Source organism: Uranotaenia lowii, chromosome 2 (genome assembly GCF_029784155.1).
Source record: "Uranotaenia lowii strain MFRU-FL chromosome 2, ASM2978415v1, whole genome shotgun sequence".
Lineage (NCBI taxonomy): Eukaryota > Metazoa > Arthropoda > Insecta > Diptera > Culicidae > Uranotaenia > Uranotaenia lowii.
This window is the reverse complement of record NC_073692.1, coordinates 436,663,113-436,690,759: the sequence shown is the minus strand read 5'-3', so window position 1 is coordinate 436,690,759 and position 27,647 is coordinate 436,663,113. Positions and strand designations below refer to the sequence as shown.

The following is a 27,647-nucleotide window of genomic DNA, read 5'->3' as shown; positions in this document are numbered from 1 at the left end:
CAATTGGATTCTAGAGTCTCAAATACTCACGTGATTATTTTTGGATCAACCAATTTTTGCATGTTTCTACGGCACCTCGTGTTTATTTTCCGTTTTCAACCGTTTTAAATGGATGAAATATTTCAAAGATGACAACCATAAAAGCTATGTATCAACTTATGAACTTCATAATTTATTTTAATATTAGCTAAATCTCAAACAGAAATTTTATTTGTATCATATAGCAGATTGAATAAAACAACGTATGTGTGAAGAAACATATGCTTGAAGACTGGGTCACTCGGTTTCGTTTTCTGGATAATTTTTACAAGAGGGCGCAATATCGATTCCAGAGTGCGCATCGATCGATTTGAAGAAATGCTATCCCAGTCAGGAAATGCCACCCAACTTTAAAGAAAAAACAGGCAATTTCTACGATAAAATCGGGCTAAATAGGTACATTTTTCCTACAGGGCATTTTTGTCACATTTTTCAGGTTCGCCACTTGCCGTCGGTATTGCGAACCTACAAAATCTGACAAAAGAAATTAGACAGAAAATGGTTGAATTTTTGTTCTAAGTGTCATGTCAGTATGATCAGTGCTTGAAGTGTGTTTTTTTACTGTGTAGGATTGAGTTCAGCAGCACATGTGCCAAAATCGAGCGGTTTTTAAAAACAATCTAAAATGGTGATTAAATGCAACAATAAAAACCAAATAATAATAATATTTATTAGAGACCTTTTAACCTTGAGAGGTAATAAAAACCAAAGATTTTTAAAAAAAATATAAAGTACTCAAAAATCACAAAAAGGTGAAAAATTCAAAAAGTTCAAAAACAAATTTAAACAAAAGACTGAATATGAAAAAAACAACTAAAAAATTATGAAGAATGACAAAAACAGCAAATATGACAAAAGAAAACAAACATTATAAACAAAACAAGAATAGTGCAAAATGTATCAGTATTTTGTAAATTTAATATCTTCAAATTTTATAAATATTACTAAAATTTCAAAGAATTTGATACATTTGGGTAACGTTTATCTTGACAAATTAATTTTTACAGAGCGCCAAAAATATCTTTCTTTTGTTCTCATTTTTTTTCAAAATATTTATCTTAATTTTGCCTAGTATATAGGTTGCCCAAAAATCTATTTTTTTTAATCCTTGATAGTTTTGAGATGCGCTATCAATCTAGTTTCCAAAAATATAAATATGTAGGTACTTATTAATTTTTTTATCCAAAAAATGCAAATGAGATTGGCCAGCTTTTATAGGTTCTGCCTCACAGTGCGTCGTATGCCGTATTTGTTTTCTTCTGGTTGCCAACTGGTTGTGCACCAACTGCTGTCATCTTCATATAAAAAAACGCTTTAACAGCAGTTGGTGCACAAGCGGTGAACCACCAGGGTGAAAACAAATACGGCAGTAGTTAAAAATAGAAAATTAACAAAAAGTCGCTGTAAACATCCGTTATTGTCGGAATCGTATCTTTTGTTGATGTATCGTTATTGGCTAGATTACAAGTAAATTTAACATTCTGCATTAAAAGTTTGAAAAAAATAGTGCACAGTATTGTTTTGATAGCCATCTTTCCCACCTAACCTGGTGTGCCTTATAGAAAGTTTTAGAGGACGTGTTTGCCTGGAATGTCACCTTTCAACCATTCCCCATAGTTTCCACCATGTTACTAGTTGAGCACGTTATTGATATATTGGCAAAATAAGATTACGTTTATTTTTCGAACGAAAACTGTGAATGGGCTTCAAGGTAACACAATGCAAAAAGTGTGTACCTAAGAAAATATTTGAATCATTTTAAAATAAAAAAAAAAATGTAAGGCCTGTTTTATCAAAGCATTTTTTTCTACTTGCATCGTCTGATTCTGAGCTTCTTAATTTTAAATTTCACTACATACAGACAAAGTTTGCATAGCAGATTGTACCACTGTGCATGTGTATGACTCACTTATATGGTCGATTTTTTTGCGAATATGCTTCAACTCTCAACGAGCCTGAGTGAGAGTAAAGATGTAGTAAGCTCACATCGTGTGTTGTGATTGTATCATTCAGATCGTTCAGACAATATTTTGTTGTTGAGACTATACCGAGCAAAAGGAAGGAGGAAAAACATCGCACTTGGTCATAGTCAGCAACAACAACCAACAGCAAAACGTTGAACAACGCTCACTGTACCTACCTTTGCTTTGAGCTAAGTTGGCCCGAGTCGATTCGAATCGGAATTGGTTAGACAGGTCGTCGTGTGGTGTGTGAACACAATCTACGTCTACCTTCTGCCATGCCGACGACGTTTTGGCGAATCAGACGATCATACTGTGGCCAGTTCAATTCAGTTTTGCGGTTTACCTGTGCCGAGTGGCATCGAGAGCGATCGTGTGCGCCGTCGTCTGTGACTGATCGTAGATTCGCGTGATCCTGGCAAAATGTTCTTGGTGAATTGATTGTACTGAAGAAGTTACAAAACACTACTGGTAAATCAGTTCTATTGGCTGTGGTGCTTATGAGGTTGATTTTTTAAATGACTCACACCTTAAAATTATCGCTACCGAACCGTGAGTGCATTCAATCGAACGACGGTGCTATTGCCGACAACAGGATTATCTGCCAAAATCGTACCCTGCATCAACAAGATCCTGCCGGGTGAGAAAGCAATCGACCCAGTCTACGATTCTGCTTTGAAAAAGATGACCCCGCAATTGCTGCTTTCAAGGAAAAATAGAACCACTCGGTAGGTTTTTCAGCACAAGAATTTTTCGATTTCCTCAGCTTTGGATAAGCAGATTGCAGCATTGTGCACGTTCATAGCGATGCCATCATCATTACCCCATGGTCTTGTGGAATGACCATTCTACATATGAACGTTTGCTTAAAAACTTACACTTAGCAATGTGTACGCGAGCCGATGGACACTCTGTTGAAAGAATTGCAAACGCCATGCATGAAGTTCTGGTTTTTTTTTAATCGTAATGTAGGACGTTTTTATTGCTTGTCATTATGCTCTATGAACTGTTCTACAATTTCAAAACATGAAGTTCGAATTCAAATTAAGAATTCTGGGAAAAAAATAATTAATTTAAATTCTGCCTCAGAATAAGAGTGTTTTTAATCTGAGTACTTAACCCTCTATTGCATACGAGCAAAGATATGGACTTGAAGTTTTACTTTCATTTTTTAGCTTATTTCAAATCATTTAAATACACCAAAAATATCATCGGCAAGAGCTCGGTGTTGGTAAACCTTAAAAAAATGCATAAATTTCCAACACTTTTTAAACATTTATTTTTATTTTTTTATTTACATAGTATTCCGTCTCACGACATAACTTGACGAACATAATTCCTAAAATTCACTCGGTCCATGGCAACCGTTCTCCAATTTCTCGGGCACCCCACGTTCGCCAGATCACGCTCCACTTGGTCTAACCACCACGCTCGTTGCCACTTTTTAAACATATAAAACTCAAGAAAAAAACAATTTTGTTTTTCTGAAATAAATTTCTTAGAGAGGGAAATAATGTTTTTTCAAGCATCAATTTATCTTATTCTCAACGCATTCATATTTTATGCAGTAGAGGGTTAATCTTAATCAGTTACCTATCTAACATCTAAATTCATACCGAGAACTAAGACTTTGAAATCAGAATTCGAAGCAAGGAATTGGAAACAGTATTTAAGAGTCTAAATCCAAACTTATTATTACAACTGGGGCTCAGTTGGCAAGTCAGTTGGTTCCTGAGTCGATGTCCGTGAGTTCGAGCCCAAGAGTAAACATCGATCACAGTTGTACCACTGACCACACTGACTTGACTCTTAGAACAAAAATTCAACCATTTTCTGTCTAATTTTTTGTTGTCAGTTTTTGCAGGTTCGCAATACCGACGGCAGGTGGCGAACCTGAAAAATTTGACAAAAAATGCCCTGTAGGAAAAATGGTCCTGTTTAGCCCGATTGTATCGTAGAAATTGCGTGTTTTATTTTTAAAGTTGGGTGGCATTTCCTAACTGGGATAGCATTTCTTCAAATCGATCGATGCGCACTCTGGAATCGACATTGCGTACTGTTGGAAAAAAAAACAACTGAGGTGCTTACGACCAGAGGGGTGTAGCTTCGAAAAAACGCGCTTCAAAGTTGTCAAGATGCTCGACTTTTCATATATCAATTCGAGCAGTTTTTATTCAATCGAAAAGTGATGAAAATGATCAAAACTAAGAATATAAAAGAAACTTGCGAAATAGAAGAAGACAGGAAATTACCTTTTCTGGATGTCCTGGTAAGAAGATATGAAGGCCTATTCCAATTCGAAATCTATAGAAAGCCGACAAATACCATGAGGGTAATACCGAGCACCATTCAGAAGGAGTTTCAACGGAGGTCCATGGAGTTCAACAGTGTCAATACAGTTGAAATGCGACAAAAGTTGACAAAGTTTGATATTGAACTTCACTAGCTCAAATTATCAACTTAAATCCATCTTAAGATCGACTAAAGATCCAGTGGATCTCCTTCATAGATCTCCAGTTGTTCCGACTGTGATAAGGTGTACGTTGGACAAACCAAAAGAAAATTGGTTGATAGACTCGCTATAACTAAATCTGACTCAAAAAAGAAATTCCTTCCTTCAACGAATCCTAGATCTACAGTAGCATTACACATGTGTGAATCTGATCACTCTATTGATCGAGGAAATGTTTCGCTAATTCGGTCTTTGAATAGTTATTCGCTTAAATTGGATGTTGCTGAAAGCATTTAAATTTTCAATCAAAAATCAGTTCATCACTTAAACGGAGACACAGGACCAGGTCAGGTGGTTGTTCAAATTCTTAGGTAAGACGAAATAATTTACCTGACAATACCCATAATCGGGTAGAAAATAATAAAGAACTACCAGAAAACACCCAAAATAGGGTAGCTAAAAAACAGACAACGGCTCAACTGGCGAACATTCGGAGGTTTTTGCTACCTATCAGTAGCTTACCTAACTCGAATAATATAAGGGAGGGAAACGATACACATTCATCAATCGAAAACGCTCACTGTAGAAGATAGTAAGTTGCTATCGAAATACCGGTGTTTGAACTTCTCATTTACCGTGGTTGAATTAAAGGGAATCTTTCGATTGCTGTGATTCAGTAGAAGTATTCAACCAAATAGTCTCACAACACATATTAGAATGAGTTTTGCATTAGATGTAGATTGAGATGTATACTTAACTCAAAATAGATGATTTTGGCATTTACATTCTTACATGTTACGTAACGCGCTTAATGAGGAGGGGGTATTGCAAAGCATTGCTGTGTCATGTTCAATTAGGGGTGGGGGTGGGGTGGTCGATTGATTGTTTTGTGCAGGCCTTAACTACACATCAGTGTGGTTCGGTAGTTAAGGTTACTCGGTCCTTTGTAACGTGGAGACAGACAGGCTTTAAAGATTTTGGTTACATTTTTGAAACACAAACGTCTAGTCAGTTCACCAGCAACATTGGGATAGTTTACTTCCAGACATGGCGCGTTTCAGTCAGTGACTTTGAAGGCGAATCCAACACAGCCAGCATGATTCCATGTTTTTTGCTCCGAGGCAAATGCCAGAGCTACGCATACAACTTTGCCAAAGCTGATGACGAGACGGCTTGATGAGTAAGACGTTCGTCAGTAAGCGTTATTCGTTCGTTACATGCACGACTGTGCCCCAACACCCCCAACGGAACAGGGGTGACTGGCAAGAGCAATGTTTACCTTTAGCAAGCCGCTTAGATACATGTACTAATCGGGGCAAACCGAAAAAAAATGAACACGCTCGCTATTTAGTTGGTTGTACGTACACTACTCTTCTGGTGTTTTAGCTTTTAAACCAATTGACCGGATATAGGTATACTTTGGAATACTTGGTGGCTCGAAAACCATTAAAGATCATGAGGAACGTTTCAAATAAGATTTTGACTGTACAAAGATGATAGGTTTATCTAATAAGGTACATCGGGGTAAGAGGGGACGGTTTTTCGTATAGTTCAAATTTTAAAAATCATTAAAAAATCAGCAGGTCGTCAATTTTGTTAAAATCGCGTTCAATGTGATGCAGAATATGTTGTTTACAAATGCTGAAGAGATGAGCTTGATAGACGCAAAGCGAAAAAAGTTATCACGTAAATTGTTATGGACTGCTGGTGTCTTCACTTACCCCTCTTTATGGGGTAAGTGGGGACGGTAGATTTTCCCTTCGATTTCTCAAGAAATGTTCAACAAATTTGTGTTTTTTTGGTTGAATACGTGAATATGTTAGTTTATTGCTCGAACCGTTCGAAATTTTGAAAAGAGTTCATGGTAAGGCATCTTTCAATGATTATTGTGTGTAATCCGATATTATCGAATATATATACTTATTTTAGTAAAAACAAGTACATTTCCCAACTTTTCATGATCTGAATGCTAAATAAAGCTAAATTGTATTGAATGAAGGAGAGAAAATTGAAAAAATGTGTAAACATCAAGTATTTATAAAGCCGTCCCCACTTACCCCAGGTAGGGTTTGGAAACAAAATTTTAGATTTTTGCAAATAAACCCTTTTTTCTCAATTTTGAACCGTCGCATCGTTTCTTTTCCTAACTGGTTGTTTCGAATGTAAGGATTGTTTCAATGTAGAGTTTTTCGCCAAGAGCCAGCTAGTTTACGAGAAATTTGTTATTGAAAAAGATGCACATTAACTCCACATCGTAGTTAAAAATAGAAAATTTACAAAAAAGTCACCGTAAACATACGCAATTGTCGGAACCGTATCTCTTTTACAGTTATTGAATAGATTAGAAGTAAATTTAACATTCTGCATTAAAAGTTTAAAAACATAGTTCACAGTATTGTTTTAATAGCCACCGTTCCCACTTACCCCGCGTCCCCACTTACCCCGGTGTACCTTATATCATTTGTTGAAGTGCATACACCTGAACATTTACATCATTTTTTATGTTGATTTTTTACGACATTTTGATATAAAACTCAATTGTTAGCAAAAGTAGGCATTATTGACGTATCATAAGTTGCTTATTTTGATATAATGAAATAAAGTTATCATTTATAGATAACAAAATGATAATGACATAGGTTTGCACATTGTGAGAGGGTTTTTTCTAAAGTTTTTGATTCTTATAGAAAATTTAAATAATCGAGCAATAGATGAAAAAATGTAAAATTTAATTTGAACAAAACTAGAAATTACTGCAATAGGTGCTTTATGAGTTATGACATCACAAATATATCAAAAACTATACATTTTCAAACGTTTTCATTTGATTTTTCATTAAAATCAAAGTTTATGGCAACTTACTCCTTTTTCTAAGTAGGGTAAAATCGTATGTTTTTGTAAATAAAAAACTGGTGAAGTCAATAATTTATCTTACTACGTCAATTTGATGTCCCATCAACTTTAAAACTTTTGATGTACAAGCGGTATGATTATGTGTGGAGTTTTTAGAAGCCATTGAAGTTGAAAATTGTTGCATGATGCCCCCGTTGACGGTATGCATTCAAATTATTTTTGCTTTTTCGGCAACATTTGTTGAAAATGTAACTGTATCCTTGATGGAGTACCTACATCATAGCAATCAATATTCTAAACTTCGTTTTTGTAACATGGATGAAAATCCACTGGTTTTATTGATTTTATTCCGTTTCCCTCGTCATGATGCATATTCATAATAAAATTGACAAAATAAGATTTGTTTACGTTCAAAGCTACTAAAAAACGGTCCAACGTTGGAAACTATTAATTTTTACAATCGTGAAACCTGCCTGATAATAATAGAATCAAAACATTAACCGAACTAGCCCCCAACCCCCAATAAGCTCTGCCTGAAAAAATATCGTTAAAAAATTGAAAATTTTAATTTTTTTTTAATTTTGAATTTTTACAGTTAGCTTCTACTATGTTGACGTCTTCAACAATTTTACTACACTTTTTATAATCTAAAAACTTGCTCAAGACTGACAGCTCTAAAATAAAAATAACATTTTTTTTTATCTCACTACTAGGTGATTTAATCACTTTTATCAAAAGCTCATTTTAAAGTACTTGTAATGTAGATAAAATATCCTGAAGACACGATCAAACGCTTCGTTTTGGCGTAAACAATTTTGACCACCTTTTTGAATCGTTTTCCCCTCGCCGTTTGTAATTTGTAGTGAGTTTCCTACATTTGTTGTTCTTTGCTCTCGAGTGTAAATAAAACCTCACTAGTGAAATATTTGTCATTATTTGGGCTTCAAGAAAAACCGTATTCAAAAGAAATCGATGGGAACTAAATTTATTGATGAAAAACTGGTTTTTCATGTTTTTCCCGAACAAAGCGTATCAAAATCCCATACAAAATTCAGGGTCGTTGAGCAACCCTTCCCGTGATCCGATCTGGCCCAAATTTGGCATGAGATCTTGTACTAGGCCTAAGATGAATTTTAGCCTGCAGCGCATGACTTTTTTAAAAGTCGGGTCATTTGGGGCACTCTAGTGTGTAAATATGTAGCAAAAGCAAAAGGATTATTTCAACCAAGCTGGCAAACAACCACCGGCTAAGCTGCCCGGCTTTTTTGGTGATTGATCGGTGGCAGAAAGCCTATGACAAATATCCCTCGTCCTTTATCCGGCCCAGGTAGCCCAGACTGGTTAAGGTGTCGGATGGCAAGACGATATAAAAATGGTGTTGTGGGTTCGATTCTCACTTTCATACGACACATTGTTTTTTTTTTTTAACTATCCAATAGGTTGAAAATTTCATAAAACGTTTTTCTTATTTCAATTGAATGTAGTGGTCATGCATCATTTTGCTGGGAAATTCGAGTCTTTATGCCAGTAGTGTTTTTTTAACCATATCATCTCAGTACACAGTACACTTTTCAGCGCATTTTCGGCACAGAGATTTGCTAAATAGGCTTTGGATTTTTGCAACCTCTTTTATGTGTGTAAAAACTACAATTAACCACCTTCTATTATCCGCCAAACGGTGCAGATTGAATCTATTCGAAAGCTTTTTTTTTTCGATCTTGAGGTCCTGAAAGTTTTTTTTGCGTTTGCATTTCAGCTATGCCTATGTCTAGATTTTGAAACAAACTTTTTCAGGACTTAATTTTAATTTTAAGATTGACTTAAAAAAGTTTAATTTTTGTTCTAAAATGCGATCATCTTTTGTCTTTCTGCTTTGGAACCGATCCTATTGTTGTGCAAATGTATAATTCTAACTGTGCTGTACAATACTTTCTCCTTTCAACTCAAATTATGTAAACCCAATTTAATAACATTAACACCAATGCGTTTCTTTAGAAGAGCATATATGTGTTTGCATGGAACACCTCAAAAATCCATCATTGATGAACGATATATTTAAATCTAAATCTGATTAAAAAATACTTCTTCAGTGAATGTCGATTAGAATAGGTTTACAATCGATAACATCACTGAAAAATGCTAGTTTATGACTACCGAAATATATCGGTGAACGAACTCAAAATACCTCACCGTGGTGTAATTAAAAAACCTCTTCGATTTCACTTATCCAGTTACATGTTGAACGAAAAAGGTTCACATACATCTTAAACATTTTATATAAAATTTTTTAATTTTTTTTTATTACAGTTGTATTAACATCCTTTTGTCATTAGCGATTTTATATCAACGGTGTAGTTGGCGGATAGTCACTGAAAAACTTATCTGGAACAAGTGTCTTTGATGTGTACTTTGGGCTCAAACTCATGGAGCGGCAAGCACATGTTCTAAATCACAAGCCTTTCGTTCCTAGAATGTCTTTAATAAAAGAAGCTCTATCTTTTTGAACCTAAATTTGATAGTCTTATTTCATTTCCCCAAATCGATTAATTATTAAACTCTTATGAACGACCAATAAAATCCGTTCGGATTAATATGAAGTCCCTAGTAGCATGTTAATCAGTTTTAAATAAATACGAACTTGGGAGAGTCATTGAAAGATACATTGAGGAGAATCATGAAAGTACAAAAAAAGTGTGTTCTTCAGTACATCCTTCCACTATGAACAGCGTACAATATTGACAACAATGAACAGTAAAGTATCCATCGTCAAGTGTCAAAAGTGGTTCCTTGAACTATTTCGGTTCGTGACTCGAGGTACATATATTGGTAGATGTAGGTATAAATACATTACGGAACGCTTCACTTCGAAATGTCTATGATTTGCTGAATTACCAACCCCTTTTTTTTCTGCCATTATTATTATTGTTGTTCCGTTTCGTCAGCTTAGCTCGTATAATTTGGTTTACAGTAAAGGCCAGACCCGCATAGCATTTGAGCTAACGTTTACCGACAAACTTCTACCGGTAGAATAGTACACACAGTCGTATACCTTCTCGGTTGTTTAGACTTTTCGCTGTTGATAGGCTAGAATGTTTTCGGTTGTTCTGGATGAAGTGCCTCTAATGGTGCTAAATTGATGGCAAATCGATTGATGATATTTACGATGTTGTTTAGCTGATGTCGAAATGCGTAGGATCTACTTTCAACACCATATTGGGAAACTTGGTCGAATTTCACGAGACTCAGTAGTAGATTTTTTAGCCAGTATCGATTGTGTTTGAAACGGTTTTCTCATTCTAGTTCATCATAAATATTTTTTTTATTTGCAAAAGAATCGCAGGTTTCAGAGAATTTGGAAGTAATATAAAATATTGTCGGAATTCACATTTTTAATACGCTTAATATTTTGCCGTCACTAGTTATTTCTAAAAATCGCAAGATCCTAATAAAAGAAAAACTGTTGATAATTATATAGAGATGATTTTTCCTTGCATCGACCGTGGTTTCTGTTGTCCGGATAGACGCTGGCCAAAAGTGAATAATAAACCAAGCCAAAGGTGGTTCATAAATCCACCAAACCAAAACAAACCCAAATAAAATTGAAATGAAACCGAATTTTACACCACACTTGCCGCTTTTGCTTGTGGGAGGATTTTTCGAGGTGCGTACTGAGTATTTTTTATACGGGGCAATATTGTTGGTGTGGTAAGATGAGTTAAAGAAAAAAACACACTACATACTTCTCCAATGAAGGTAGCCAGCACAAAGTGCTTAAGTCAAAATTTAGCAAACGAGCATGTTTATCGGCTCGACGGTCGGTAAATTACGAGCTTGTAAATCCACACTGCTTCTTGTGTTTATTTTGCTAGGGATTTCCATTGATTTTTGTAGCAATGTACATAGAAAAAAAGTTTCATGCATTATAAAGCCACACGTTTCTGATGCCGTTCATGTTTTCTTGATTCTGTCAGCCCTTTTGCCATTAACTAATCAATTTATTTTCGGTTCGAAATAATAATAATAATTTTATGGAATTTCATTGTCTCGAAATTAGAAAATGAAATTCTAATTAGTCGTCAACAGCTAGGCAAACTTTTATATTTTTTCTTACGAAATTTATTAATAACTTTTACTCAATTTCTTATAATCCTTTATAAAAGTTCATAAGATTTTAACAAGCTTAAATTATTGGTTGATGCAACTTTTCTTTCACTTTTATTGCCTCGAAACCTATCGAGGATAGCCGCATTTCACCCGAAATCGGCAAACTGCAACACTTGCTACTGTACCGAGTTGCGTTGTTGATAGCTTCCGATGGTTAGTGGGTGGATTAATCGGCATTTTGATGAAATTCGTTCGCTAATTGTCGATCTGAAGCGGCTCAATTGCCGAATGGGTTGCTTTGCCTTGCCGCACATAAGCCTTTTTGTCTCGGAAAGTGAATCTCAATCAGAAACGTTTCGTCCATATGCGAAGGTGTGAATTGCAGCTCTCTTTTTTTTTCTCTGTCTGTTACTTTTAATAGATCCCCGATGCCTATAAATAATGAAAGTGTCTGCAAGGCTTCGGAACATGCAGCACATTTGGCAGATAGTATCGGTTGTCGTCATTAAAGTGAAAGATATTTTCGGTTCCGTTTGTATGCATACTTATACCAATAACAAAAAGTTTAAAATGTTGACTTGCAATAAATCTGTCTGTAATACTGATAATGTCTGTTTTTTTCTTGGAAAATCTTCTCAAATTATAATTGCTTTTCGCTGGTATGAACTTGAGAATTAAATTTATTTACTGACATTTCTAGAATACCACTTGATCAATCAAGAATGCTGTTTCTGTTTTTGTTAATGAACCGAAATTCGGGGGAGTTAAATTTATTCATTTTAAAAAAGTTTTTAATTTTTTAACGCTATCATAAACTGTCCCAATGCAATTCCGATGCATTTTCGAAACTCCATAATTATTTAAGCTATTAAAAGACGAAACTTGTTCATTGAATTTGAGTTGTATTTTTCACCAGCGATTGAAACTTCATTAATTTAACAAGGGCCATCACGTCTCTCAATTTTATCCATATAAATGTCAACCATATGACGCCCTTGGAGCCAAAGGGGTATAAGTGCACAAAAGCTTATTTCGAGAAAACACGCTTTTAAATTGATGTGTTTGGCCATTTTCCATATATTTATCGAGAATTTGTTTGAAATTTGGAGAATCGTTTGGCACCATTAACTCAAAATCGAACATTTTGTCACTTATACCCCTTTAGCTCTGAGAGCCTCATATAAAAATGAATAGTATTAGACACCATTCGTTGTACTAAATATAATTTTCAGCTCCGGTATTTAAGATTCATATATGTGAGTTCATTAACCTACTAGAAAAAGCACGAGCTAGTTAGACGAATTAAACTTAGACGAATTTTTCCCATTGAGAGCATTGAAATTGAAACGTATGCCAACAATTTTACATCGCGTTTCCGAAGTATCATGTTAACCTTCTAAAATCAACCTCGGTTGCCCTCGGACGGCTCGCTTTACCACACAAAACATTGGCGGGCTATATTCGCTGTTATTAAAGCGTTTGTTTTCATTCTACATTTGCTAATCCCCCAGTAATGGTGCTAAACAATCACCATCATGTATACAAGACACCTCAATTTGCGACCTACCGACCGCGAAAAAAGAAATAGACCTGCTTATGGCAAACCACCCGCACGAATCTTTTTTATATCTAGTTTGTACACAAGGGCTCCCTCGCGGCTCATGCGTTCACATCCGTCCGCCAAACACCTCAGGCAGTCAGAATTCGTCTCATGATGTCCTGCCCATACCCATCATTCTCTCGTCAAATGTCCCAACTGTTCTTTAAGATGACATGAATATACAAAGCTTCTTGGCATTTTTTGCCCGATCCTATAAATGGCACCCTTTATTATATCGGTTGTTTATGTTTTTCGTCGTTTCTCTGACGTGATCAGATCGCGAATTTGCTCTCTGATTTGCGGTACAGTATGCTGCGGATAAATTACCTCGAAATAGATTTTACTGAATAACATCTAGAATTTCGATACTACGATTGATTTTTTCTTCGTATAGATACACCAAGACTCAGTTGATTGATGATATATCATAATGTTCAAACAACAATTAACATTTCTTTCAAGCTGGATTTTTTTCCTTACCTATGTATGTAGATTAACCTTCCTAGGCCGTTCGCAAAATTTTGAACAAATTATTTTTCGCTTGTTTTGACTACTAAATTGATTTCGTTCCACTGGTCACATATCTTGACCGATATTTATGACTTTAGATTCATTGTTTAGGTAAACTATTCAAGATTTTAAATATATAAAATTTAAATCGATTTGACTTAGCAGATGACCTATAGAATGCTTTGCACGGAAAACCTCCGAAAAAAGACATCATTTTAAAATTCTTATATCCGCAGTATATGTTGGTGTATCAATTTTTTTCTATATGTTTTGAAATTGTGAAAAATTAATCTTTTCAAAAATATATAAAAAATTCAGGGCCCCATGGGAGTTTTGGCCGTAATCTTGGAATTACCGGAAAAAAAATTTCACTTTTCAACACCCATAGAAGAGGTTGCAAAAATCCAATGCCTATTTAGCATATCTCTGTGCCGATAATGCGCTGAAATGTGCACTGTGCCGAAAACGATATGTTTGAAAAACCGTAACTGGCATAAGGACTCGGCTCCAAACCAAAATGATGACCACTACATTCAAGCGAAATAAGAAATACATTTTATGGGATTTATATCCTATTGGATAATTCATCCCAGAAACAAGAAAATAAAAATTAAAACCACAGCGCCGTAGAGAGAATCGAACTTAAATTACCAATCAAAGCGTCTTGCCAGTCTGGCATTTTAACCAGTGTACTATTCACGCTTCATGCAGGATGAGGGATATTTGTCATAGGCTTTCTGTCACCGATCAATCACAAAAAAAACCCGATTTAATACACTTAACAGTGGATTGGAGCCTTTCTAACAGAGTTTAAATTATATTTGGAAATATATAAAATAATATAGAATATACATGATAGATTCCTTCCCTCTGAATCATATAAGTATGATTTCAGATATTCAAACACGAAAAATTCCAATCTCAATATAAAAAAATGATGCCTGATACGTTTTTTTGGGGAAAAGCGAACTGGTATGTAAGGAGCTCATTTTATGTATGGAAAGAATGGTATTTAAACAGTAGAATTTCCAAGATTTATAACACGCTGAAATGGTGCCGTGGTAGCAACCAGAACTTTCACGTTGCTGGTCACGGTTCGAATCTTACTGTTTTTTTATGCTTTTTTTTTACTGAATAAGTAAAACCAACTACAATATTGATGGATAGCCGTGACGCGTGCCCTAGCATGATACCTTTTTTAGAGCTCAACCATGCATAGAGGAAAAATTCCCACAAAAGGAGGGGAAATTAAATGATTAATCTCATTCTGTAAACTAAATCTGAAATCTTATTCTGATTCTAAAGTTTGAATTTTGAGTTACAACACTTAGTCTAATATTTGAATATAAGTTCCAATTTCAAATTCCAGGTTGATCTTTAATCCAAATTCTTAATCAGAATTCTAAATCTGAATTCTCAATCTGAATTCTGAATCTGAACTCTGAATTTGAATTCTAAATCTGTATTCTGAATCTGAATTCTGAATCTGAATTCTGAATCTGAATTCTGAATCTGAATTCTGAATCTGAGTTCTGAATCTGAATTCTGAATCTGAATTCTGAATCTGAATTCTGAATTCTGAATCTGAATTTTGAATCTTAATTCTGAATCTGAATTCTGAATCTGAATTCTGAATCTGAATTCTGAATCTGAATTCTGAATCTGAATTCTGAATCTGAATTCTGAATCTGAATTCTGAATCTAAATTCTGAATCTGAATTCTGAATCTGAATTCTGAATCTGAATTCTGAATCTGAATTCTGAATCTGAATTCTGAATCTGAATTCTGAATCTGAATTCTGAATCTGAATTCTGAATCTGAATTCTGAATCTGAATTCTGAATCGGAATTCTGAATCTGAATTCTGAATCTGAATTCTGAATATGAATTCTGAATCTGAATTCTGGATCTGAATTCTGAATCTGAATTCTGAATCTGAATTCTGAATCTGAATTCTGAATCTGAATTCTGAATCTGAATTCTGAATCTGAATTCTGAATCTGAATTCTGAATCTGAATTCTGAATCTGAATTCTGAATCTGAATTCTGAATCTGAATTCTGAATCTGAATTCTGAATCTGAATTCTGAATCTGAATTCTGAATCTGAATTCTGAATCTGAATTCTTAATCTTGTAAATCTCATTTTGATTGTTTTGCATCACACGGTTTTCAACATTGAAATTTCTTTCATCCAAATTTTTTTTTATGATTTCGGATTTTACAACTTTTAATAGTATGGTTTTACCCCTAAAAGTATGCAGCAAACTTAATTTCAGAAAAATTGTGAAAAAAAGTTTTCACAAAACAAAATCGTGTTTTCATGCGTAATGATCTTTAAGTCATCGCAAATTTATCAAAAACTGTGCAAATTGGTATTCTTGGAGAAACAATTCCAGAATTGAAAATTGATAAAGTGAGGAGAAATTTTACGGATGATGAAAAGAGCGAAAGAACATTTTTGCAAGGAAAATTTATTAACGTACACCATACTTTACCTCGCAACATCCAGCTTCATCAATTTTTAATTCTGATATTCTTTCTCCATGAATCTAAATTTTTCACCGATATGCCGAAAATAAATTTACAAAAATTCTGAATCTGAATTCTGAATCTGAATTCTGATTCTGAATTCTGAATCTGAATTCTGAATCTGAATTCTGAATCTGAATTCTGATTCTGAATTCTGAATCTGAATTCTGAATCTGAATTCTGAATCTGAATTCTGAATCTGAATTCTGAATCTGAATTCTGAATCTGAATTCTGAATCTGAATTCTGAATCTGAATTCTGAATCTGAATTCTGAATCTGAATTCTGAATCTGAATCTGAATTCTGAATCTGAATTCTGAATCTGAATTCTGAATCTGAATTCTGAATCTGAATTCTGAATCTGAATTCTGAATCTGAATTCTGAATCTGAATTCTGAATCTGAATTCTGAATCTGAATTCTGAATCTGAATTCTGAATCTGAATTCTGAATCTGAATTCTGAATCTGAATTCTGAATCTGAATTCTGAATCTGAATTCTGAATCTGAATTCTGAATCTGAATTCTGAATCTGAATTCTGAATCTGAATTCTGAATCTGAATTCTGAATCTGAATTCTGAATCTGAATTCTGAATCTGAATTCTGAATCTGAATTCTGAATCTGAATTCTGAATCTGAATTCTGAATCTGAATTCTGAATCTGAATTCTGAATCTGAATTCTGAATCTGAATTCTGAATCTGAATTCTGAATCTGAATTCTGAATCTGAATTCTGAATCTGAATTCTGAATCTGAATTCTGAATCTGAATTCTTAATCTGAATTCTGAATCTGAATTCTGAATCTAAATTCTGAATCTGAATATGAGTTCTGAATCTGAATTTTGAATTCTGAATTTTGAATCCTGAATTCTGATTCCTAAACCTGTATCCTGAATTTGAAAACTGAATCTGAATTCTGCATCTGAAATTGAATCTAAATTATGTATGAGTATGTAGAAATGAAAAAAAAAACATAAATTCATTCTTCAACACGAGTAAAAAAAACGAGGGTCATAAGATCTTCATATAAATTCCCCCCCAACGCAGTTTCCTGTACGGCTCTGCATTTTGTTGACACCCGGCATGGCTTTAGACACTATAATTTCATAAATGAAATTATAATGTCTATAGGCATGGCGGACTCTGAAGGAAACGCCCATCCGCCATTTGCTGCATTGAAAAGCAAGAAGTGTAAGATATAAACACTGTTGCCGTATTTGCCCCAGCAGACTGAGAAACTGCCCAGACCACGGTGCGTCTTAGTAATGCCTTTTACCTATTTGAGTTTGAGCCGCTTTCAATCAAGCGTGCCGATGGTTTATTGGATAGCGCTTGCAACTTGGGATCTGAAGGGTTTTGGTTCAATTCTCGAGTTAATAAAAATATTATTTTTTTATTTTGATTATCTTCAATTTATAAATGATTGCTGGTGCTGCTGCTTCGAGGCGCCACTAGCAACTTTTTTTTATGCCATAATAAGTATGATATGTATTTGGTAAAGAAAACGGTTTCAACTATTTTGTTTTTTTCCCGTTTTTGAAAGGGTTGTGTAGAAAAAAAAATGCATTCTTTTGAGACTAAAATCATTTTAATTGTGCAGCCCAGTTTCGCAAAAACGTTCTAGACATTTTTAAAATGGCACATACAAATCCACGGACATCAACAGAACTCGTCGAGCTGAGTCGATAGGTACCTATAAAGGTATGTCTAAGACCCATAATTAATGATCTCTCAAATCGACCGATAACCAAACCTTTCTGTTAGAAAGGCAAAAATGATGCCTGATACGTTTTTTTGGGGAAAAGCGAACTGGTATGTAAGGAGCTCATTTTATGTATGGAAAGAATGGTATTTAAACAGTAGAATTTCCAAGATTTATAACACGCTGAAATGGTGCCGTGGTAGCAACCAGAACTTTCACGTTGCTGGTCACGGTTCGAATCTTACTGTTTTTTTATGCTTTTTTTTTACTGAATAAGTAAAACCAACTACAATATTGATGGATAGCCGTGACGCGTGCCCTAGCATGATACCTTTTTTAGAGCTCAACCATGCATAGAGGAAAAATTCCCACAAAAGGAGGGGAAAGTAATATGACTATTAAATGATTAATCTCATTCTGTAAACTAAATCTGAAATCTTATTCTGATTCTAAAGTTTGAATTTTGAGTTACAACACTTAGTCTAATATTTGAATATAAGTTCCAATTTCAAATTCCAGGTTGATCTTTAATCCAAATTCTTAATCAGAATTCTAAATCTGAATTCTCAATCTGAATTCTGAATCTGAACTCTGAATTTGAATTCTAAATCTGTATTCTGAATCTGAATTCTGAATCTGAATTCTGAATCTGAATTCTGAATCTGAATTCTGAATCTGAATTCTGAATCTGAGTTCTGAATCTGAATTCTGAATCTGAATTCTGAATCTGAATTCTGAATTCTGAATCTGAATTCTGAATCTTAATTCTGAATCTGAATTCTGAATCTGAATTCTGAATCTGAATTCTGAATCTGAATTCTGAATCTGAATTCTGAATCTGAATTCTGAATCTGAATTCTGAATCTAAATTCTGAATCTGAATTCTGAATCTGAATTCTGAATCTGAATTCTGAATCTGAATTCTGAATCTGAATTCTGAATCTGAATTCTGAATCTGAATTCTGAATCTGAATTCTGAATCGGAATTCTGAATCTGAATTCTGAATCTGAATTCTGAATATGAATTCTGAATCTGAATTCTGGATCTGAATTCTGAATCTGAATTCTGAATCTGAATTCTGAATCTGAATTCTGAATCTGAATTCTGAATCTGAATTCTGAATCTGAATTCTGAATCTGAATTCTGAATCTGAATTCTGAATCTGAATTCTGAATCTGAATTCTGAATCTGAATTCTGAATCTGAATTCTGAATCTGAATTCTGAATCTGAATTCTGAATCTGAATTCTTAATCTTGTAAATCTCATTTTGATTGTTTTGCATCACACGGTTTTCAACATTGAAATTTCTTTCATCCAAATTTTTTTTTATGATTTCGGATTTTACAACTTTTAATAGTATGGTTTTACCCCTAAAAGTATGCAGCAAACTTAATTTCAGAAAAATTGTGAAAAAAAGTTTTCACAAAACAAAATCGTGTTTTCATGCGTAATGATCTTTAAGTCATCGCAAATTTATCAAAAACTGTGCAAATTGGTATTCTTGGAGAAACAATTCCAGAATTGAAAATTGATAAAGTGAGGAGAAATTTTACGGATGATGAAAAGAGCGAAAGAACATTTTTGCAAGGAAAATTTATTAACGTACACCATACTTTACCTCGCAACATCCAGCTTCATCAATTTTTAATTCTGATATTCTTTCTCCATGAATCTAAATTTTTCACCGATATGCCGAAAATAAATTTACAAAAATTCTGAATCTGAATTCTACATCTGAATTCTGATTCTGAATTCTGAATCTGAATTCTGAATCTGAATTCTGATTCTGAATTCTGAATCTGAATTCTGAATCTGAATTCTGAATCTGAATTCTGAATCTGAATTCTGAATCTGAATCTGAATTCTGAATCTGAATTCTGAATCTGAATTCTGAATCTGAATTCTGAATCTTAATTCTGAATCTGAATTCTGAATCTGAATTCTGAATCTGAATTCTGAATCTGAATTCTGAATCTGAATTCTGAATCTGAATTCTGAATCTGAATTCTGAATCTGAATTCTGAATCTGAATTCTGAATCTGAATTCTGAATCTGAATTCTGAATCTGAATTCTGAATCTGAATTCTGAATCTGAATTCTGAATCTGAATTCTGAATCTGAATTCTGAATCTGAATTCTGAATCTGAATTCTGAATCTGAATTCTGAATCTGAATTCTGAATCTGAATTCTGAATCTGAATTCTTAATCTGAATTCTGAATCTGAATTCTGAATCTAAATTCTGAATCTGAATATGAGTTCTGAATCTGAATTTTGAATTCTGAATTTTGAATCCTGAATTCTGATTCCTAAACCTGTATCCTGAATTTGAAAACTGAATCTGAATTCTGCATCTGAAATTGAATCTAAATTATGTATGAGTATGTAGAAATGAAAAAAAAAACATAAATTCATTCTTCAACACGAGTAAAAAAAACGAGGGTCATAAGATCTTCATATAAATTCCCCCCCAACGCAGTTTCCTGTACGGCTCTGCATTTTGTTGACACCCGGCATGGCTTTAGACACTATAATTTCATAAATGAAATTATAATGTCTATAGGCATGGCGGACTCTGAAGGAAACGCCCATCCGCCATTTGCTGCATTGAAAAGCAAGAAGTGTAAGATATAAACACTGTTGCCGTATTTGCCCCAGCAGACTGAGAAACTGCCCAGACCACGGTGCGTCTTAGTAATGCCTTTTACCTATTTGAGTTTGAGCCGCTTTCAATCAAGCGTGCCGATGGTTTATTGGATAGCGCTTGCAACTTGGGATCTGAAGGGTTTTGGTTCAATTCTCGAGTTAATAAAAATATTATTTTTTTATTTTGATTATCTTCAATTTATAAATGATTGCTGGTGCTGCTGCTTCGAGGCGCCACTAGCAACTTTTTTTTATGCCATAATAAGTATGATATGTATTTGGTAAAGAAAACGGTTTCAACTATTTTGTTTTTTTCCCGTTTTTGAAAGGGTTGTGTAGAAAAAAAAATGCATTCTTTTGAGACTAAAATCATTTTAATTGTGCAGCCCAGTTTCGCAAAAACGTTCTAGACATTTTTAAAATGGCACATACAAATCCACGGACATCAACAGAACTCGTCGAGCTGAGTCGATAGGTACCTATAAAGGTATGTCTAAGACCCATAATTAATGATCTCTCAAATCGACCGATAACCAAACCTTTCTGTTAGAAAGGCAAAAAACGCACAACGGCGGCTTCCCGGCGTTTGGCCTTCTTTCAATGCATTCCTTTGTCTTTTGAGGGAAACGGGAAAGGGAACGGGAGTGAAGGAACGGGAAACCCATTGCATGAGAACTGTGCTTTGCTTACTGCCTGCTATTACATACACACGCTACATATACACAGCTGCTAAAGCCGGGCAGCTTGGCCGTTGGTTGTTTGCTGGTGAATCGAAGGAATGTTTTTGTTGTTGCTTTTGCTACATACACACGCACAGCTTAGCCGTGGTTGTTTGCCGGTAGATTGAATTGAAGCAGTGTTTTTTTTGTTGCTTTTACTGCATACACACGCACAGCTTGGCCGTGGTTGTTTGCCTGTGGAATGAAGGGATTGAATTAGAAGGATGTTTTTGTTGTTGCTTTTGCTACATTCACACGGACAGTGCTCGGTTCGCTGGCTGCCTGGTGTTGCCCGGTATTTATTTCTATCCTTCTTCGTCTTTTGATGCGATAGGGAGGGATGTGAATTCGTTTTTATTTTGTTTCTTTCAGACATACGCAATTCGGGTCACTTGGGAGTTTAATGCCGGTGGGAGCAAATCGAATCAGCACCGATCGCGTTATCTTCTTGTACCAATGATGCCTTGTACCAATGATGCCGGCATTGGCACAGAGGCTGAATTGTGGGTGAATAGAGGTAACATTTTTTCTTAGCAGCGCTGTATCTCATTCCTAATTGAACCGATTTCCAAAATTCAAATTTTAGTTTTATTTTGATAACATGATTATCATTTTCACTATAGTATCTCAAATATTACTGTTATTCGTAATACGAGAATGAAAACAAGAAAAAAATCGTGATTTTCGGACCCGTCTGTTATGATGCGCACATTTCTCATTTTGTTATCGTGATTTCTTAAAACTTTTCATAAAACCTGCCCACTTTTTATATACCCAATGATAGATTTTAATCTCTACAATCGATTGGTATACTTTTTATGTGGTTTTTCATCCGTAGCAACGTTTTCCGAATTTACTAAAAGATATCTTAATTCTACCAGATTTTCAAACGTTTGTAGCAAGCAAGCACAACCCCCCGGGAGAACTTAGATCGAACAAAATAGATTGCTCTCCCGGTCGTGCTCTCGAAATCTGCCTTCCTAAAGCAGACTGAAGGAATCGCCCGCATGGTTACGTAGGGTGGTTTTTACTGATACGTATGAAATTTTTTGCGTAATTCATAGCTAAGTCATTGACTTCATCATTTTGATTGTTTTTCAGCTTTTCAAAGTTACAGAGACCTAGTTCAGAATTTATTTTATCTTTATTGCATAGTGTGGTTTCAAAACGACACTTAATTTAAATTATTTCGGAAGCGCGTGGATATTGTTATAATCAAAACAATCACAACCAATATCACAACGATTTAATCTTTAAGTTTATAATACTATAAATATCGAGTTTTAATTTACATGTGAAATATTAGACAAAATATGCATAAAAGTAGTTTAAATCATAATAATCATAATCACGAAGAGTTCCGTGGTGTTATGAGAATTAAAAGATGCTTTTAATGAATTAGTAATTGACATATCAATTTAAAAAAAAGTCGTGTTTTAAAAGGTTGAGACATTGTGTTCCAGAAAATTGTCATATTGCATAATATTTTGAACGACATCTTTTGTTTCAGAGATATTATTTGAAATAGACATACTTAATTTACATAAGTGTGATTTTTATTATTTTACTCATATTTTCTTCAAAAAGATTCATAATTTTAGCTTAATATCAGGATTCAGAACAAAAATTTGAAAAAAACTTCAAATAAATTATAAATAACTTATGATTCAAACTTCACAAACAATTTTATGGATTCATAATACTGTGCTTCGAATTGTGAGATATAAACTAGTTTTTCGTGTTTTATTATTTAAATTTTTGACTTTCCAAGTATGAATTTTGCAATTCAAATTAACATTTTTCTAAGAGTTCAGAATCGGAATTTATAATGAATAAATTCATAATTGAAAACTAAGACAAAATAATTGCTTATTCCTAATTCTAAATTCATATTTCAACAAAAATCAGAATGCGAGTTCAAATTTAACATTGTCGAATGTAGTATCATAAATATGAAACTATCAATTTTTTAGTACGATCTTTCAATCGTGAATTTATTCTTTTTTGAAACAGGGTTTAAAAAAGAATGGAAAATTGTGGACTTTTAATTCAAAATTCACCATTGGAAGCTTAGTATTGTGAACAATAAATTTTTGAAATTGAATAAGAAGCTCATAATTTCGATTTAAGAGTTTTGAATTCAGAAAAAAATTATTGTGAACAAAGAAATATGAATCGTGAATATTAAATTATTTATTCTAAAATTTATTCATCATTCGGATTTGATGTTCAGATTAGTAATCTGAAATATAAACAGCAAATCTTATTTTAATACGTATGGTTTTGAAATATTTCAAAAATTAACATCGAAAACATTCACACTTGTGTAAAAGTAGTATGTATGTATGTAAATTTTATGTTATAATAAAAATCAAAGAAGATGCCACCGAAATTATTTTGCAAAATGAGGATTCTTAAAAATATCTTAAAACATTTATGAACTAGGTCTCTGTAACTTTGAAAAGCTGAAAAACAATCAAAATGATGAAGTCAATGACTTAGCTATGAATTACGTAAAAAATTTCATACGTATCAGCACAAACCACCCTACGTAGCCATTCGGGCGATTCCTTCAGTCTGCTATATGAAGGCAGATTTCGAGAGCACGACCGGGAGAGCCATGGACTTCGTTCGATTTATGCTCTCCCGGGGGGTTGTGCTTGCTTACTACAAGGCGTTTGAAAATCTGGTCGAATTCCGATATCTTTTAGTAAATTCGAAAAATGTTGCTACAAATTTTTGAAAAACCACATAAAAAGCATATCAATCGATTGTAGAGATTAAAATCTATCATTGGGTATATAAAAAGTGGGCAGGTTTCATGAAAAGTTTTAAGAAATCGCGATAACAAAATGAGAAGACGCACGCATCGTAACAGCCGGGTACGAAAACTACGATTTTTTTTCTTGTTTTCATTCTCGTATTACGAATAACAGTAATATTTGAGATACTATAAGTATTCAGTGAAAATGATGATCATGTTTTCAAAATAAAACTAAAATTTGAATTTTGGAAATCGGTTCAGTTAGGAATGAGATACAACACTGCAAAGCAAAAGTTCAAAAAAAGAAGCTTTTTTTCAGAAATTCCACGCTAGCGACCAAAAATTCCATATGACCTTCAATTTTTCTATATGTTTAAAAAGATTTGTTTTTCACAATTTCAAAACTTACTAAACAGTTTCAATACATCAAAGCAATTAGAAAATATGGGAATTCTGAGAAGACATTATTTTCGGGGTTTTTTTCCATTCGGAACAGAATCCAAACGTTCGGATAAGTTACATCAACTGAAATTTTAAAGATTCAGAAACTAGAATAAATTTCCTAACTAATGAATGTAAAATCATGAAAATCGGTTAACATATATCATCAGGGGAACGCGCGCAAACTCTCGGGTCATATTGACCCGAACGGCTTATGTGTAACTTTTTTTTCGGCTTGCCAGTTGTGGCATTTCCGGTGGTCACCGGAAGTTGCTTTTTCTACAGGTTATGTATCTCGTGGTTTTAGTAATATGTTCCAAATTTCATATTTTTCCGATTTTTTTCAAAAGAGTTATGACGATTTTGAAGTTCGCTTCGGGTCATATTGACCCGAACGGCCTAGGAAGGTTAAGATTTCCAGAATTTTTTCCCGCACATATCGGGGCCGGGGAAATCCGTGCTATTTTATCTAAAAACCTTGCAAAATCCTGGCAGTTGAGGCAAACCCTGGATTTATTGAACACACATCAAGAAGAAAAACACTTGAATCATTATATTTTTATCGAAACACATCACACTTTGTTTTGTGAATAACTGCTGAATACACTAATGGAAATTTATCAAATTTTCTGTGAAGCCATCTATAGTAATGTTTTGTTCACACGTGCAAATATTAGTGACGTTCTGTCAAGTGGTCGAAGTTCATCGACTTTAATTTTTGGCCACCACACGTGCTATCTATAATGTATTCTATAAACCACCGTTCTTCCAAATGAGGACTTTTTTTAATTACTGTAAGGAAATGAAAATTCATTCCGTGGTTTGTGAAAGCCCCACAGTGAGGCGTTCTAACAGTCGTTATTACTCTTTTTCTTACGTCCCACTCACTGTTACATATTTTTGAGAGAGATTGAGAGACGGAAAGCAAGATGTAAACAGATGAAGAAAAATAAATCAAGTTTTTGTTTCCTTAAGCATGACTTTCAAAACAAGTCAAAACTTTTAATTTGATCGAAGTTATGACAATTTAAGCAGATTGTTCTCCTTCGGAACAAAAAGAACACATTTGACTTTTAATCACTCCACTTCTGTTTTCGACTGATTGCACCATTCCAGATCCAACCAAAACGTAGTATCAACTTTGTAGGATCTACGGAAGTGTTATTTAGGGAAAAAGGTTGCATTTGGAGGCAACCTTCTTTGTATATTTAGCCATTCATTGTGTCAATATTTATGTAAGACTGACTGATTTGCAGCTTTCACAGATCGTCACATCAAATTAATGATTTTATTTCTTGATCTCCAGAACATTCAGGCGAGACTTGCCAATGAAAAGTTTGTGGCTGGAAACCTGCCAGGCGCCCGCTAAAGAGTTTGTTTTGCTGTCCTTTACGTAATTTTTCAAAAATATTTACCGCTAGCTGTTACAATATTTTGCGCACGGTATGACTACCGTACTTTGTTTATTTCTACGGTGGGCAGCTTTTTTTCTTGCAGAAATGAAGTCAGGCTTGTTTATATGTCATCAAAATGAACTAGAAAGACAAGTTTTTTTTTGTCACTTCTCATGTTGAAATTTTTTATTTCCGCTTGATAAAACCTCCAATATTCCCTACCTTTCAATCATCTTCACTTCATGAATAGTAAAAATTAGAATGAATTAACACACTTTTAGATCCTCTAGAGATCCCTCAACGATTTACCAAATGAACGAATAGTTGATTTCCATCTGTTTTTGAGTCTCCCACTGGGACTTTTCTGAATTTTTCGGTTTCCTGCCCAAAAAAATTATTCAATGACCTTCTCAAAAACCACTTGACATAACGTCACCAAAATTTGCACATGTAAACATTACCGTAACTTCACTTAAAATTTCATTAATGTTTATTCATGCATGCAGAAGAAATTAACAAAACAAAGTTTTGTTTTTTTCAATTACCTTCCTTTAATATCCGGACTAATTACTGATAGATTCTGGTTCCAATTTTCCTGGTTTTCTTTTTCGACACAGAGCTGTAAACGGGATATTGTGATTTGATAGCGCGATTTCAATTTTGTTTTCGTAAACAGTGGTGGCAGCCTCAGATGTTGTCTCCCAACTAAGGAGCACTCGTTCTAGTTATCGTAAGCTAAACAGAATTAAAAACTTAAAGTTAAAAAAGTCAGCCGAATATTTGCTGGAAACGTACATGGTGGTATCTTCAAATTTTAGCACACCCGACTTCTCTAGCAGGTTTTTTTGTGTACTGTCTAGATCTAAGGTATTTACGCAAAATCGCATAAATAGAAATCTCAATCATAGGAAGGAGATCTAGGAGATGTTTCAGTTTCAAACAACATCCCTTGATTTCCTCTTTCTCACAATCTTGTGTTTCAACCCTGCCTGCCTGCTGGCGAGTGGCAAAACCCCGATCAACGAAATGAGAAGACGGCCGAGACTTTGTTTTTAACGCAAATTGCCAACGGTCAATGCCAGCAAGTTTTATGAGAAGCACATCAGCCAGCGGTTCGCCAGCTCCTCGGCCACCTGTAGTAAAAAGTGCTGGGCGGCCCCCGAGTTGTGTGACCCCTAGACTGAGGGAGGACTATCAAGTTTTATTAATACCACCCACTTGTCTGCGTCACTTAGATCAAATGATACCTACCTACATCCATACATACATATACGCGTGAAACAATTTGCGTCGTAATAGTTCCATATGAGTGCGGAGAAAGTGTCTTCCTGGAGTATAGAGATTTTTTTTTGATTTTCTAACGTTTTGTTTTAATCAGTTTAAAATATTTTTTCTTTTCTGATCTCAGATACATCCCATTCTAATGATTTTCAACACTAACATTGTGACATAAAAAGTTATGTGTTTTTTTTTGCATAGCGTTTTTGCTATAAGATATGTACACTACACTGCAAAAATTCGACACATTAGGGGTATGTGTCTGCCTATATAGATTTTTGCAATTTGTCTGCCAATTAAAAAATATGTGCCACACATAGATTTCAGGAAATATTTCAGTGGTATATGTATGACATAAACATTATAAAATTTCACACAGGTTTTAAATGTGTGAAATATTCGATTGGAGTTAGTTTTTGAGTCTACATTCTGGCGATTAAAACTGCGAAGACGATTGTTTTCTAAATTCGTTCTTTATGTTGATATAATTTATTTCTCAAAATGTTAACATGATTTTTCTAATTCAACAACTGCTGTCCATCATCGGTGGGTCATTGTCTGAGCTGTCCGTTTCAAGCTTTTTTTTCTCGATCCAATTCGAAGGTTTGATAATTTTGATCTGAAAGCAGATGATTTCGATAGAAATAGAATCA

At 34.3% G+C, this 27,647-nt stretch overlaps 1 protein-coding gene across 5 annotated transcripts in view; it reads left to right on the top strand.

Annotated features, from left to right (window-relative positions):
• Positions 1 to 27,647, top strand: part of LOC129744075 (microtubule-associated serine/threonine-protein kinase 1-like) — a 53,879-nt gene that overhangs the window by 11,068 nt on the left and 15,164 nt on the right. For 2 of the 5 annotated variants that reach the window (XM_055736431.1, XM_055736429.1), the window contains exon 1: positions 2,307 to 2,728. The exons of the other annotated variants lie outside the window; for them this stretch is intronic. The gene's annotated coding sequence lies outside the window, so the exon portion shown is untranslated. Of the gene's footprint in view, positions 1 to 2,306; positions 2,729 to 27,647 lie in introns of those variants that run through there. 5 annotated transcript variants of the gene reach the window in all.